Source organism: Erythrolamprus reginae, chromosome 10 (genome assembly GCF_031021105.1).
Source record: "Erythrolamprus reginae isolate rEryReg1 chromosome 10, rEryReg1.hap1, whole genome shotgun sequence".
NCBI lineage: Eukaryota > Metazoa > Chordata > Lepidosauria > Squamata > Dipsadidae > Erythrolamprus > Erythrolamprus reginae.
Window position 1 is genome coordinate 5,278,162 of NC_091959.1, and position 17,619 is coordinate 5,295,780.

Here is a 17,619-nt window from a genome sequence, read left to right on the forward strand (position 1 = left end):
TATTCTGGTCCAATGCCATGTAGGGCTTTATAGGTCATTACCAGCACTTTGAATTGTGACTGGAAACTGATCGGCAACCAATGCAGACTGCGGAGTGTTGGCGAAACATGGGCAGATCTTGGAAGCCCCACGATAACTCTCGCGTCCGCATTCTGCACGATCTGAAGTTTCCGAACTTTTTTCAAGGGCGTGAGTGACTGTGAGCAGTGACTCCCGGTCCAAATAGGGCCACAACTGGTGCAGCAGGCGAACCTGGGCAAACGCCCCCCTCGCCATAGCTGAAAGATGTTTCTCTAATGTGAGCTGTGGATCGAGGAGGATGCCCAAGTTGCAAACCCTCTCTGAGGGGGTCAATGATTCTCCCCCCAGGGTAATGGACAGACAGATGGAATTGTCCTTGGGAGGCAAGACCCACAGCCACTCCGTCTTGTCAGGTAACCTCATCAGTGCTACTCCTCACTCTAATCTAGCATAGTCATTAGCACTGATGAGGTACCTAGTTTGGGTCAGGAAATGTCTACATGAAAACAACCAAGCTCATAGGCCATCAAGGACCCCACAGTCTTCCTCCTCCATCACCACCACCTCCTCCTCCTCCATCTTCCTCTCCTCCTCTCCTCTTCCCTCCGCAGTGTGCTTCTGTGTCTCGGGGACCAAACTCTCACCCTGCACCAGCTCCGTTGTTGTAATGCAACATAGCCACCGTCTCTGACTTTGCCAGGAGATCATTGCAAAGCTGGTCACATCCCTGGGTTGGATCGATGACTCTCCTCCGATGCCCATCCCGAGCCAAGGAAAGGGAAAGATTGCAAGACGCATTACTGATCTTCCAGGTGCCATTAAATCCTCCATTTTCTTCGGGAAAAACCTTCTTGGCACCAGGGCTGCTGCCTCTCCGCCCAGTAATTCAGACTGCATTCATGCCAGAGTGTGCATCCTTAAACAGTTTGCGGAGTTTCACTCTCCATAGCTGAAAGCTAGGCTTTAAACTCGGGACTTATTTTATTTATTGGTTAGTTAGATTTGTATGCCGCCCATTTCCAAAGACTCGGGGCAGCTCGCAGGGTACAATATAAAGCAGTGCATGCAAAACAAATCTAATTAGTTTAAATTAGTTTAAAAAAACATGCAAAGCTAAAAACACAGTACAGTGGTTCCTCTATTGTTGTGGTTAGCTCTGGCCCAGCTCCTCCCCCAAGGACTGTGGATGTGGGGGAGACATCCACATGCTGCAGGCCTGTTTTGCCCCCCCCGGTGGAATCTGCTGATGATGAAGGCTCCTCTGACCAAGAAGACATGAGTGACAAGGAGGAGGAGAGTGGGGCAGACAGCTCAGAAGGAGATCAATTATCTAGCTCCTCCTTGGATTCAGAACAAGAGTTAATGATACAGCCACGCATGCGGAGAGCGATGCATAGGCAACAACAACTGAGAGATTATTATCAAAGAAAATGAGGCCACCTGTGGTTGGGTGGGGCTGTGGTCATTAGTGAGGCTGCTATAAATAGCAGCCTGTGGGTTTGGCCATTGTGGAGGATTATCTGATCATTGTGTTTCGTGACTGCCTTGCTGACTTTGACCTTTTGTGTGCTGATTTTTCCCCGCTTTGAAACTAAACCAGAGCAAAGTGTGTTTCACTTTGTGAAAGAAGAAGGACTGTGAATTGCCTCACAGCTGCAAGCTAAGTATCACTGAACTGATAAGGGACTTGTACAAATTACCAGTTTGTTTGGAGACTTTGCTCTTTGCTATACCAAAAGAGGGCTTAGGTTAAGGGAATTTTCATTATAAAGAACATTGTTTTGAATTTTCAAACGTGTGTGTATGTCTGAAATTTGTACCTGTGAATTTTTGGGAGGAGTCTACCAGCGAGCCCGACAGAACACTCTATTAAAGAACTTAATTCATTCCGTGACCAGGTTCTTAAGTAGAAGCAATTTTTCCCATAGGAATTGATGTAAAAGCAAATAATGCGTGCAAACCCATTAGGAAAGAAATAAAAGCTCAGAATTTGGGTTGGGGGAGGAGAAGGAAGAAGAGGAGGAGGACAGTCGCTGCCAAAGGAAGAAGGGGAGGGAAATAAAAAAAAATACAAAACTTTAAGGCTTAAAAAAAATGGTAGAAGGTCTTAAGCATAAAAAAATATTAGGAATCAATTTCCCCATGCCAGGCGGCAAAGGTGGGTTTTTAGGAGTTTACGAAAGGCAAGGAGGGTGGGGGCAGTCCTAATCTCCAGGGAGAGTTGATTCCATAGGGTCAGGGCCACCACAGAGAAGGCTCTTCCCCTGGGTCCCGCCAGATGGCATTGTTTTGTCGACGGGACCCAGAGAAGGCAAACTCTGTGGGACCTAATCGGTCTCTGGTATTCGTGCGGCAGAAGGCGATCCCGAAGGTATTCTGATCCGATGCTATTGCTATTCCATCTTTATTTGGAAATCCAAGGGGAGCCATTATTCCCTGTTACAAAGAAGGGGTTTTTTTGGACCACCCTTCCAGATACCTAAGCACACCCGCAGGGGAACCAACTTGAGAAACTACAAAAGGAAGCTCTGACTTAGAAATACCTTCTTAACTTCTCCTAGCCCCTGGGTCTCTAGCTTCAAAGGGCAAGTGCGGAGTTAGGAAACCATCCTTAATTTCATCGGTGGTGAAAAACCCATTAGAATCCTACTCAAGCCTGGCTAAAATATTCATCGGCCAAATATTTTATGCCAAAACCGCCTCTATCTCCAAAAAGCAACTACTAAATTTTATATCGGCGTTTAAATTCCTTTTCCCCCCCTGCAAACCCGCCACCTTCAACCTTGATGAGTATTGTATCGGCAGTTCTGTGTTAGCAAAAACTTCAAAAGAGAAGGATTTAGGGGTAGTGATTTCTGACAGTCTCAAAATGGGTGAACGGTGCAGTCAGGCGGTAGAGAAAGCAAGTAGGATGCTTGGCTGCATAGCTAGAGGTATAACAAGCAGGAAGAGGGAGATTATGATCCCGCTATATAGAATGCTGGTGAGACCACATTTGGAATACTGTGTTCAGTTCTGGAGACCTCACCTACAAAAAGATATTGACAAAATTGAACGGGTCCAAAGATGGGCTACAAGAATGGTGGAAGGTCTTAAGCATAAAACGTATCAGGAAAGACTTCATGAACTCAACCTGTATAGTCTGGAGGACAGAAGGAAAAGGGGGGACATGATCGAAACATTTAAATATGTTAAAGGGTTAAATAAGGTTCAGGAGGGAAGTGTTTTTAATAGGAAAGTGAACACAAGGACAAGGGGACACAATCTGAAGTTAATTGGGGGAAAGATCAAAAGCAACTTGAGAAAATATTATTTCACTGAAAGAGTAGTAGATCCTTGGAACAAACTTCCAACAGACGTGGTTGGTAAATCCACAGTAACTGAATTTAAACATGCCTGGGATAAACATATATCCATCCTAAGATAAAATACAGGAAATAGTATAAGGGCAGACTAGATGGACCATGAGGTCTTTTTCTGCCATCAGTCTTCTATGTTTCTATGTTTCTATGATGTGCAGAAAATGGAAGATTTGCAGGGGGAAAAGAAAAGAGAAATAAATTTGGGGGGGGGGAATCCAGGCAACCTATATTCTACATTTAGAAAGGTGATTATCCTGGATTTGATATCCAGGGGCTTAAATCATCATTGGAGAGGATGCCCGTGTTCAACAAGAGGACGATTACAGGCCCTGCCAGGTTTACAGTCTGCGTGAGACGTTTTCCTAACTAAGTAACTGTGAAATCTTCCCATTAGAGAGAGGAATGGCCCTTTTCAAAGCTCAGGGTGAGTCACTAGACTAAAACACAGGGGATATAGATTACAATCCCCAACTGGAGATGATTTGGGGGGGTCTATGACCTTGGACCCAGCTCTGGTGATCCAGTTCTACAGAGGAATCGTTGAGTCTGTCATCTGCACCTCTATCACTGTCTGGTTCGGTTCTGCAACTCAAGACCGACAAACACTTCAGAGGAGAATCAGAACTGCAGAAAAAACAATTGCTGCCAACCTGCCTTCCATGAGGACCTGTATACTGCACGAGTCAAAAAGAGGGCGGGGAAAATATTTACACACCTCTCTCACCCTGGACATGAACTGTTTCAACTCCTACCCTTCAAACGTCACTACAGAGCACTGCACACCAAGACAACTAGACACAAGAGCAGTTTTTTCCCAGAATGCCATCACTCTGCTAAACAAATAATTCCCTCAACACTGACAGACTATTTAGTAAGGCAAAAATAATGAAAACAACACATATAGGAACGAGGAACGAGTCTACGGACAGGGGCGGCATACAAATTTTAATAATAATAATAATAATAATAATAATAATAATAATAATAATAATAATAAAGAAACAGATGAAACAATCGATCACATACTCAGCTGCTGCAAAAAGATTGCACAGACTGACATGATGCTCTGGCACAGATGATCCACTGGAAATTGTGCCGGAACTACCATATACCAGTGGCAAAGAACTGGTGGGATCATAAGTCTGAAAAGTGGTCGAAAATGAGCAAGCAAAACTACGGTGGGACTTCCAGCTTCAGACTGACCAAATTCTGAACCATAACACACCAGACATTGTGATTGTGGAGAAAAAGAAAATATGGATCATCAATATCGCAATCCCAGGAGACAGCAGAATTGAGGAGAAGCAGCTAGAGAAATTAGTGAAATACGAAGATCTAAAAATCGAGCTGCAACGACTCTGGCATAAGCCCGTGAAAGTGGTCCCGGTGGTCCTTGGCACACTGGGCGCAGTGCCAAAGGATCTCAGTGGACAATTGAAAACCATTGGAATTGACAAAATCTCCATCTGTCAATTGCAAAGGGCCGCTTTACTGGGATCGGCAAACATAATTCGCCGCTACATCACGCAGTCCTAGGTGCTTGGGAAGCGCCTGAAATATGAAATCCAGCATAGTGATCTTGTTTGCTGTGTTGTACTGATAATAATAATAATAATAATAATAATAATAATAATAATAATAATAACAACAACAATAATCTTCTGAAGGCAATCTGCTCCACTAATTTATTGTTCTTACTGTCACAATTCCTAGATCCCAGATAGAGTCATGACTTTGAGAACCCACCAGGTTCAGCTTGACGTTGCCTGGAAGATATTTTTTTTTGAACATTTGCACGGGGTGGGAGAAGAAGAATAGTCTTGGGCAACCTTGATTTCACATCTATAATTTTTCATGGCTTCTGTGATCCAAAAATCTGCTTCCACCGTGGCAGCTAATGCATACTCCTGGGATAATCTGGAAAAAGGCCTGCAGCTGAAATGTAATTAAATTTAAATTAAATTTAACTTTCCTTTGCTGGAATATTATTTGTACAGTGTGTCCATGTACTATAGCAAGCATTGTGCAGAGAATATAAAGTCTCCAGGTCTGACTGAACAGCTGAATGGTATCAGAGGCATCCAAAGCATCAAGCATGATTAATAGAGACCTTTTCCTCCTTCGGAGGAGAACCACGGTATTATATTTGGACCGGGAGTCACTGCTCACAGTCACTCATGCCCTCATCACCTCGAGGTTCGACTACTGTAACGCTCTCTACATGGGGCTACCTTTGAAGAGTGTTCGGAAACTTCAGATCGTGCAGAATGCAGCTGCGAGAGCAGTCATGGGCTTTCCCAAATATGCCCATGTTACACCAACACTCCGCAGTCTGCATTGGTTGCCGATCAGTTTTCGGTCACAATTCAAAGTGTTGGTTATGACCTATAAAGCCCTTCATGGCACCGGACCAGAATATCTCAGGGACCGCCTTCTGCTGCACGAATCCCAGTGACCGATTAGGTCCCACAGAGTCGGCCTTCTCCAGGTCCCGTCAACTAAACAATGTCGGTTGGCGGGCCCCAGGGGAAGAGCCTTCTCTGTGGCAGCCCCGACTCTCTGGAACCAGCTCTCCCCAGAGATTAGAACTGCCCCTACCCTCCTTGCCTTTCGTAAACTCCTCAAAACCCACCTTTGTCGTCAGGCAGGCCAAGGATTGAAAGTCTAGTCTCGTAGGGTATTCTGTTTCGAGTGGAGGAGTGAAGGGCTCTTCTGCTGAAGTATCTTTGGACATTTTCTAAGGTTCCTTAGAGGTCAGTAAGGGGCGTGCATAAGTGCACCAGTGTGCCTTCCATCCCCTGTCCAATTGTCTCTCCTTTATCTTTTCTTCCTTTCAAATATGTTCACCTATACTTTTATATCTTTTCTTCTATTCTTTTCTTTATTTATATTACTACATATCTATTCTCTTCAATGTGTATTATGTATTGGACTAAATAAATAAAAATAAATAAATAAACTGCCGTAGGACGGGCAGGACCCTTCCAGGGTCATCAGCCCTCTTGTTGAGCAGCGGCTGGCGAGGAAATCAGTTGTATCTGCCGCCTGTCCAGCTTTTACACGCTATTAAAGTGCTCCTGTCTGTTTGTCACCTTTAATTAGCTGAAACGGAGCATCACAGGACAACAATTTTTGGAATCCGGCGACTTCAAATGGTCTAATTTAAAGAACGTGTACGAGCTCCAGGGCCCATTGCGCCTGTGGAATTGAAATTTCAAGGATTTTTTCAGACTAGTTTTATAGGGAAAGTTATGGCCACTGCAGTGCCACCGATACCGCTTTGATTCAACCATGGTTGCATTGGTCATGATTTATTTATTTTTATTTATTTTATTTATGCGACATTTTAGCAATAGCACTTTTTAATAGAGCCAGCCTATGGCCCCCACAATCCGGGTCCTCATTTGACCAACCTTGGAAGAATGGAAGGCTGAGTCAACCTTGAGCTGTTGGTGAGATTTGAACCGCTGACCTTCAGATCTACAGTCAGCTTTAGTGGCCTGCACTACTGCACTCTACCTGCTGCGCCACCCCGGATAATTTCCAAACATCCCTGCCAACTAGGGTTAGGGTTAGGCCAGGCACCCTAACCTTAACCCAAACCTTTGACTTTAGTGATGTCACATTGGCCACCTTTAAGCCAGTCACATGACCTTTAAGCCACCCCTGGTCACATGATCATCAAGCTACAAAAATGGTGGAAGGTCTTAAGCATAAAACTGATCAGGAAAGACTTCATGAATTCAATCTGTCTAGTCTGGAGGACAGAAGGGAAAGGGGGGACATGATCGAAACCTTTAGATATGTAAAAGGGTTAAATACGGTTCAGGGGGGAAGTGTTTTTAATAGAAAAGTGAACACAAGAACAAGGGGACACAATCTGAAGTTAGTTGGAGGAAAGATCAGAAGCAACGGGAGAAAATATTATTTTACTGAAAGAGTAGTAGATGCTTGGAACAAACTTCCACCAGATGTGGTTGGTCAATCCACAGTCACTGAATTTAAACATGCCTGGGAGAAACATAGATCCATCCTCAGATAAAATACAGGAAATAGTATAAGGGCAGACTAGAAGGACCATGAGGTCTTTTTCTGCCATCAATCTTCTATGTTTCTAAGATACTCTCACCTGGTCACATGGCCAGCAAGCCACTCCTTCCCAGTTACATGACCAGCAAGCCGCACCCACAAAATAAGCCACACCCACAATGTGGTAGTAAATTTTTTTTGCAGCCCTTCATTGTTGACTGAGAATCTCCATAGATATTCCTACTTCCCCTTGCCTTCATAACCTGGCCAAAGTAAATCAGATGTAACCTTATGATTTTAGCTTCAAGCGATGTGTCTGGTTTTATCTCTTTCCATAAGTGGGTCGTAGCCTGTCCGGTTCCACTCAAAAATGAAAAGATTCCCATGGAGAAGTTGGGAATTGTCTTTGCAGAAAAAATTATAGTCTAGTGCAGTGTTTCCCAACCTTGGCAACTTGAAGATATTTGGACTTCAACTCCCAGAATTCCCCAGCCAGCAAATGCTGGCTGGGGAATTCTGGAAGTTGAAGTCCACATATCTTCAAGTTGTCAAAATTGGGAAACACTGATCTAGTATATGATTAATATAATATAAATACAGTAACTTTAATGCTAATATAATGCTAATATCCGCATATACTATTATTATTTTAATTTTCTTTCATTTTCTTCTGTACTTACTATGGTGGAAAATTAATACAAAATATTTTAAAAGGAAAGAAATTGCGAAGCCAAGAGGTTTCAAGAGTACATGTACATTGGGTTTAATTTATTTATTTTAATCCAAATTGCCTTCCGGCTAGAAACTAACTAGTGATATCCCTGTTGTTTCCCCCCACCCCTCTCTGTACTCAGAGTTTGCACAGACCAAAACTCCATTGAACAAGATATCTGGCAAGAATTTGAGCTTCACGCGGCGCGGTGATTAATAGAGCTTCTTGCTAAAACAAAAAGGCCATTAGGAGCTTTTAATATTTGTTCTCTTTCCTCCCCGCATACTTCATTTCATAGTCCAATGCAAATCCTATGTGTTTTTCCCCTCGGTGAAGAATTAATAAGCGGGAGAAAAGTGGTGTTGGTTTTGGATATCTTCCCTTTTTGTATTCTTATAATATTTAGCCTTCCCACAATTTGAGCCGAGAGTCCCGCAGCTCTAGGAGATGCCTGGGGTCACAGGTGAGACCTCACCTTCACCCTACCGAGTGCATTTGTTTTGCCAGGTTAAAAAATTTTCTTTTCTCCTGTGGGAGATCTAGATAAGATATCTTTTATCTCGGAATTCAAGTAGAGAAGAAAACTAGAACAGAGGAGGAATTTCCTTGATAGTGAAAACAATTGATCAGAAGAACGGTGTGTCTCCAGAAGTTGTGAGCGCTCCATCACTGGAGAGATTATCTCTATCTGCCTGCCTGCCTGCCCACGCCCGCCCGCCCGCCTGCCCGCCCGTCCGTCCGTCCATCCATCCATCCATCCATCCATCCTCCTCCCTTTCTTCTTTCTTTCTTTCCTCCCTCCCTTCCTTCCTCATTTCCTTTCTTATATTCTGTTCCTTCCTTCATGCCTTCCCTCCCTCCCTCATTCTCTAGTCTGTCCTTCCTTCCTTCCTTCCTGCCTGCCTGCCCTGCCCTGCCCTGCCCGCCCACCCACCCACCCGTCCGTCCATCCGTCCGTCCGTCCATCCATCCATCCATCCATCCATCCATCCATCCATCCATCCTCCTTCCTTCCTTCTTTCCTCCCTCCCTCCCTTCCTTCTTTCCTCATTTCCTTTCTTATATTCTGTTCTTTCCTTCATGCCTTACCTCCCTCCCCCATTCTCTAGTCTGTTCTTCCTTCCTTCCTTCTTTCCTTCCTTCCTTCATGCCTTCCCTCCCTCCCTCATTCTCTAGTCTGTTCTTCCTTCCTCCCTTCCTCCCTCCCTCCCTCCCTTCCCCTCCCTTCCTGTTAGAATGCAGCATTACAGGCAAAATCTGCCCACAGTCTGGAGTTCAATCTTGACTGTCTCAGTTGACTCAGCCTTCCATCTTCCAATGTCATTAAAATGAGGACCCAAATTGTTGGGAGCAAGTGACTGACTTCTGTAAACTGTTTAGAGATGTCTGTAGAGCACTATGAAGCGGTACATTTATTTATTTATTTATTTTATTTATTTTATTTTATTTTATTTTATTTTAATTTATTTATTTATTTATTTATTTATTTATTTATTTATTTATTTATTTATTTATTATTTAGATTTGTATGCCGCCCCTCTCCACAGACTCAGGGTGGCTATATGCTATTGCAATCTTCCTTCTTTCCTTCGTTCCTTCTTTCCTTCTTTCCTTCCTTCTTTCCTTCCTTCCTTCCTTCCTCCCTCCCTACCTACCTACCTACCTACCTCTCTCTCTTATTCAATCTGAAAAGCATTTCTGCCAAAAGGAATTTTAATAAATTCTAGGATGGAAGAACTTCAACAGAAAATTCATCAAATGGGGGGAAAAAAAAGACAGGACAGTAACTACCGTGGCAAGCTCGTCAATCCCATCAAGCTCAGTAGAACTTTGTTCTGATCTGGCAACCTAACGTCACCACTGAGTTTGGGGATTGTCACATCAGTGTGGGAATTGCTGAACAAGCCCGTTCGCATCAGGATTCATGTGGAATTAAGATGCTCAGCGCACAGCTGCGGGAACCTGTTATGCTCCTGGAGCTGAAATTGAAGTAGGTGCGTCTACGCTTCCCCATTTTTCAAAGATAATCTTCTGGGATGGGAGCCTTGACAAATTCATGACAGAGTGACTGGCGTTGAAATATAAAATACGAAAGGGAGACGGAAAGGGAGCAAAGAAATATATCACTCAACAAATAATTGTGTTTAATTAGAAATCATGCCTACTTTAGTGACAGGTGGCAAAAGAATACGCACACGATTATACCCAGTGATGTACCAAGCACCACAAGAAGGGAACGACAGCTGTGGAGGCAACAAAGGCACAGCAGCCTCCATCTGAGAGATCCTGCTAGTTTCAATCGTCTATTTTTACGCTCTGTTGTGGAGATCAGGAGGATCCCCTATGATCTTTGGAATTAGTGTCCTCGGATGGCGGGAGATCTAAGGTCTAATTTTATATATGTGGGTTTGATAGGAAAGTTCGTCAAGATTTCTTTCTTTCTTTCTTTCTTTCTTTCTTTCCTTCTTTATTTATTTAGTTATTTAGTTATTTATTTAGTTATTTAGTTATTTAGTTATTTAGTTATTTAGTTATTTAGTTATTTAGTTATTTAGTTATTTAGTTATTTAGTTATTTAGTTATTTAGTTAGTTAGTTAGTTAGTTAGTTAGTTAGTTAGTTAGTTAGTTATTTATTTAGTTATTTAGTTATTTAGTTATTTAATTAGTTATTTAGTTATTTAGTTATTTAGTTATTTAGTTATTTAGTTATTTATTTAGTTATTTAGTTATTTATTGGATTTGTATGCCGCCCCTCTCTGGAGACTTGGGGCGGCTAACAGCAATAATAAGACAGCGTACAATAATAATCCAATACTAAAAACGATGAAAAACCCATTAATATAAAAAACCAAACATACATACAGACATACCATGCATAAAATTGTAAAGGCCTAGGGGGAAAGAGTATCTCAATTCCCCCAGGTGGGTTTTAAGTAGCTTACGAAAGGCAAGGAGGGTGGGGGCAATTCTAATCTCTGGCGGGAGTTGGTTCCAGAGGGCCGGGGCCGCCACAGAGAAAGCTCTTCCCTTGGGTTCCGCCAAGCGGCATTGTTTAGTTGACGGGACCCGGAGAAGACCCACTCTGTGGGACCTAACTGGTCGCTGGGATTGGTGCAGCAGAAGGCGGTCCCTGAGATAATCTGGTCCGGTGCCATGAAGGGCTTTATAGGTCATAACCAGCACTTTGAATTGTGACCGGAAACTGATCGGTAACCAATGCAGACTGCGGAGTGTTGGTGTAACATGGGCATATTTGGGGAAGCCCATGATTGCTCTCGCAGCTGCATTCTGCACGATCTGAAGTTTCCGAACACTTATTATTTTATTTATTTATTTAATTTGACTTCAACATCTTTTTTGTAATGTGGTGACCCAAACTGGGTACAATATTCCAGGTGTGGTCTTACTAAAGTTTTACAAGTCAACGTAACACACCAAAATTGGGCATAAGTGATCAACATCTTTTTTTGTAATGTGGTGACCAAAACTGAGTTGAAGTATTCCAGGTGCGGTCTTACTAAAGCTTTACAGGTCAACATAACACAACTCTCTTGGTGCCATAAGGCAGTGGTCCCCAACCTTTGTGGTTTGGCAGTCCAGCTGGGGGGGTGTGGGGAGCGTAGAACCAGGCTGTGCGAGTATTCCAACATTCATGATCCTTAGTAAGCTTAGAGAGGACAAATTTGGAATAACATTAGCTGAATTCTATATATGTACACAGATACACACTCAAGCAGGCAGGCAAGCAAGCATTAATGCTATTGACAGCCATATAAATTTGTTCTGTATTTTTGAAGCAAAGTCATTTGCTAATAGTATCCCAGTTCTAAGTCATCAAAAAAATCACCCGGGCTCCATAAATAGCAAGAGAAGAACAGTAACTGTGGTTCCAGGAGGGCTAATTGCCAACTCTCTTTTTTTAACTGACTGAACCAGGGGTTCAGTCCTTCCCTCCTTCCCCTCTTTTTTCCTTCCTTCCTCCCTTCCTCCCTCCCTCCCTTCCTCTCTCTCTCTCCCCCTCCCTTCCTTCTTTCCTTCCTCTCTCCACTCCTTCACTCCTTCCTTCCTTCCTTCCTTCCTTTCTTGATTCCATCCCCTCTTTTCCTTCCTCCCTCCCTCCCTCTCTCTCTCTCTTCCTCCCTCTCTCCCTTCCTCTCTCTGTCCCTCCCTCCCTTCCTTCCTTCTTTCCTTTCTCTCTCCACTCCTTCACTTCTTCCTTCCTTCCTCCCTCCCTCCCTTGCTCTCTCTCTCCCTCCCTCCCTTCCTTCCTTCTTTCCTTCCTCTCTCCACTGCTTCACTCCTTTCTTCCTTCCCTCCTTTCTTTATTCCATCCCCTCTTTTCCTTCCTCCCTCCCTCTCTCTCTTCCTCCCTCTCTCCCTTCCTCTCTCTGTCCCTCCCTTCCTCCCTCCCTCCCTTGCTCTCTCTCTCCCTCCCTTCCTTCCTTCTTTCCTTCCTTCCTTCCTCCCTCCCTTGCTCTCTCTCTCCCTTCCTTCCTTCTTTCCTTCCTCTCTCCACTCCTTCCCTCCTTCCTTCCCTCCTTTCTTTATTCCATCCCCTCTTTTCCTCTCTCCCTCCCTCCCTTCCTCTCTCCTTCCTTCCTTCCTTCCTTCCTCTCTCCTTCCTTCCTTCCTTCCTCTCTCCTTTCTTCCTCCCCCCACCTAAGTCTTTTGCAAACTATCAAATTTGGTAACTAAGCACAGAAACTGACATTTAAAAACATCCCCGCTCAGGCATGGATGTTTATTTATTACACAAAACATAAAGATCAGAGCCATTTAGAAATAAAAGGGCACTGAAGAGTCGGTGAACTGACCACACAGGAGCCATCTAATCTACTACTCTATTTAGCATAGACGTGGGGGTGAGGACTCCGAAAAAGTCCTCTAACACAGAGGTCCCCAACCTTTTTTGCACCAGGGACCGGCTTTAAGCTAGACCAATTTTCCACGGCCCGGGGGGCGGGGCTTTGGTCATATGGGGGTGGGGTTATGGAGGGGTGGAGCTTAGCGACGCAGCCCTCCACACTTCTCCACAGGACGGGGAGAATCAGGAGGCTCCTTTGGCGGCTGGGGGCTGCCTGGCTTTGTGATTTTGGCTGGGGGGGGGAGTTAGGAAGGTCCTACTTCTCCACCCCCCAGCCAAAAATTCAAAGCCTATCTGCTGGATACGGGCGATGAGTGGGACAGAGCGGCGCGGAAGCCTCTTGCAGCAGCTGCTACAGCCACCGGCTTCCGCGCCGCTCGTCCCACCCATCGCCCGTATCCAGCAGAAGCTGCTGCCTGAGTGCTCTTGGCCGGCGGGATTCAAAGTGCTGGGGTGGGGGGTGTCCCGACAGCCCCCCCACCCCAGTGCTTCGCCTCCTGCTGGGACACCCCCCACCCCAGCACTTTGAATCCCACCGGCCAAGAGCACTCGGGCAGCAGCTTCTGCTGGATACGGGCAATGGGTGGGACGAGCGGCGCGGAAGCCCTCTTGCAGCAGCTGCCACAGCCACCGGCTTCGGCGCCGCTCGTCCCGCTAATTGTCCGTGTCTGGCAGAAGCTGCTGCCCGAGTGCTCTTGGCCGGCGGGATTCAAAGTGCTGGGGTGGGGGGTGTCCCAGCGGGAGGCGAAGCACTGGGGTGGGGGGGCTGTCAGGACACCCCCCCACCCCAGCACTTTGAATCCCGCCAGCCAAGAGCACTCGGGCAGCAGCTTCTGCCAGACACGGGGAATGAGCGGGATGAGCGGCGCCGAAGCCGGTGGCTGTGGCAGCTGCTGCAAGAGGCTTCCGCGCCACTCTGTCCCGCTCATCGCCCGTATCCAGCAGATAGGCTTTGAGTTTTTTGGCTGGGGGGGGAGAAGTAGGACCTTCCTAACTCCCCCCCAGCCAAAATCACAAAGCCAGGCAGCCCCCAGCCGCCAAAGGAGCCTCCTGATTCTCCCCGCCCTGCCCGACGCCCCACCCTGTCCTGCATAATGTCCTCTGCCGGGAGGGCAGCGGCGCCGCGGACCGGCTGGAAAACCCCAACGGCCCGGTCCCGGTCCGCGGACCGGCGGTTGGGGACCTCTGCTCTAACAAGCTCTCTCTCCATCAGGTACTCCGAGCCTCTGACCATGAACTAGTCAGGCTGACACCAAACAGAAGAGTGATATGGATATTGCGACACCCCTCTTAGCATTTCCGGAACACCATCACTCTACTCAACAAATAATTCCCTCAACAGTGTCAGACTTTTTACTAAATCTGCACTTCTATTCTGCTAGTTTTTCTCATCATTCCTATCATCCTTTTCCTCCCGCTTAGGACTGTATGACTGTAACTTGTTGCTTGTATCCTAAGATTTTTTTATTAATATTGATGGTTTCTTCATTGCTTATTTGACCCTTATGACAATCATTAAGCGTTGTACCACATGATTCTTGACAAATGTATCTTTTTCTTTTATGTACACTGAGAGCATCTGCACCAAAGACAAATTCCTTATGTGTCCAATCACACTTGTCCAATAAAATTCTATTCTATTCTATTCTATTCTAGTCTAGTCTAGTCTAGTCTAGTCTATTTTATTTATTTATTCATTCATTTGTCCAATACACAAATACATAGGAAGAAAATAGACAAGTGATAATATAAAAGAGGGTGAAAGTGAACTTAGAGGAGAGGATATATGAAAGGAAGAGAATATATAAGATAGGTGAAAGAAAGGAAAGACAATTGGACAGGGGACGAAAGGCACACCAGTGCACTTATGCATGCCCCTTACTGGCCTCTTAGGAACCTGGAGAGGTCAATCGTGGAGAGTCTAAGGGAGAAGTGTTGGGGGTTAGGGGTTGACACAATTGAGTCTGGTAATGAGTTCCATTATTCTATTCTATTCGATTTGCTTTGATTCTAAACATGTATTGCTCAAATGTGCTTAGATCTTACCCTCTCTGAAGCTCCAAGGTTCTGATGGCTCGATTCGAGAAATATTGAAGCCAACTCGGCCAGTAATGGGTTCTAATCCCCATAGCTACTGGTGCAGGAAAAATTAAATTAAACCCCATGTACAGGAAATAATATAAGGGCAGACTAGATGGGCCATAAGGTCCTTTTCTGCCCTCAATCTTCTAGGTTTCTAGGTTTCTATTATCAGTTTATTCTCCCGCAGAGCTGTCCCCTATTGCAAAAGCTGGCTGATCCCGAGCCTCTGCCTCACACCTTGTTTACAACTGCACCAATATTAAGCCAAGTAGCTTCACTTTCATCCACCTGTTACCATTTTAATGCTTCATATACACAATTAACTGTAACGTGTATATATATAGAGAGTGTTCCTTGCTTCGCATCAGCTGTCAATTTAAAAAGTCGTAAACTACTCAAGACCCACCTATACCACCAGGCATGGGGGAGTTGAGACACCTTTTCCCCCAGGCTCTTTATATTTTATGTTTGGTATGTATGTGTTGTTTAGTTTTTAAATATGATCGGGTTTTATATGCTTCTTTTTAATATTAGATTTGTTTCATTATAATATTGTTTTTATTATTGTTGTGAGCCGCCCCGAGTCTTCGGAGAGGGGCGGCATACAAATCTAATAAACAATTATTATTATTATTATTATTATTATTATTATTATTATTATTATTATTATTATTATGTCAGTACAACACAGCAAACAAGGTCACTATGCTGGATTTCGTATTTCATCACCAGCCGGGCGCTTCCCAAGCACCTAGGACTGCGTGATGTAGCGGCGAATTATGTTTGCCGATCCCAGTAAAGCGGCCTTTTGCAATTGACAGATGGAGATTTTGTCAATTCCGATGGTTTTCAAATGTCCGCTGAGATCCTTTGGCACTGCGCCCAGCGTGCCAAGGACCACTGGGATCACTTTCACTGGCTTATGCCAGAGTCATTGCAGCTCGATTTTTAGATCCTCGTATTTCACTAATTTCTCTAGCTGCTTCTCCTCAATTCTGCTGTCTCCTGGGATTGCGATGTCGATGATCCACACTTTCTTTTTCTCCACAATCACAATGTCTGGTGTGTTATGCTTCAGAATTCGGTCAGTCTGAAGTCGGAAGTCCCACAGTAGTTTTGCTTGCTCATTTTCGACCCCTTTTTCGGGCATATGATCCCACCAGTTCTTTGCCACTGGTAAATGGTAGTTCCGGCACAAGTTCCAGTGAATCATCTGTGCCACAGCATCATGTCTATGCTTGTAGTCAGTCTGTGCAATCTTTTTGCAGCAGCTGAGTATGTGACCGATTGTTTCATCTGTTTCTTTACAGAGTCTGCACTTTGGATCATCTGTTGATTTTTCAATTCTGGCTTTGACAGCATTTGTTCTAATGGCTTGTTCTTGTGCCGCCAGTATTAGCCCTTCTGTCTCCTTTTTGAGTGTTCCACTTGTAAGCCATTATTATTATTATTATTATTATTATTATTATTATTATTATTATTATTATTATTATTTGGCAGGCAAGAAGCTTTGCTGAGACAAAACAGATGCAATTCCATAAAACTTTTTTCCAAATGTCTCCCCACCCCTCCTCACTTTAGTGCAACAGGTTCAATATTGTGGATTTTATTCCTCTTTTTTTTTTCTTGAAGGCGAGCCAAAAATAGCAAACTAACAACCCGCTGGCGGCCTTGACTGAACTCACCTGTAGCTTAGCTGAGCGATTAACGGGTCTGATAATTTCATCCTGGCCAAGGATCTTCTACTCTAGGACTCTGTTAGTTACCTAAAAACATCCAAACACCTGTTCTTGGTTGTTTTAACCTATTGCACGGCTAAATGCTCTGCGTTTCTTCTGTATTAATTTATTATTTATTTAAATCAATCGTAAGTTCCCAGTTTCATTTGTTTCTCATCCATCAGAACTCTCCCTGTCAGCTCCATTATTTGAAATTAATTTTGCACTCAGCGGATTATTGATCGATTAATTTGCTGCGTGGGTGTTCGGCTATGAAACCTTCAGAGAAGGCAACAGTACTGAATTAAAATAATTAACCATGTTCTCAGGTCCCTCAAATTGGTCTGTCCGTCTGTCTGTCTGTCTGTCTGTCTGTCTACCTACCTACCTACCTACCTACCTATCGTCTCTGTGTCCTTCCATCTGTCCATCCATTCATCCATCTATATTTTGTCTGTGTCTGTCTGTCTATCTACCCATCTATGTCTTATCTATCTATTTATCGTCTGTTTCGGTCTGTCCTGTCTGTCTACTTATCTATATCTATCTGTCTGTCTATCTATCTATCTGTCTACCTGTATCTATAATCTGTCTCTGTCTGTCTATCTACCTATCTATATTTATCTATCTGTCTGTCAGTCTGTCTGTCTGTCCGTCCGTCCATCCATCCATCCATCCATCCACCCATCCACCCATCTATCCATCATTTCAAATTGATCAAGTAGAATAAACAAATAGTTGCAGGTCAAAGGATTATCTGAGGCGTCTCACTCCTTAGTCCACAAAGATTAGCTAGATGTTTCTTCAACATTTCAAACTTAAGGAAGCAA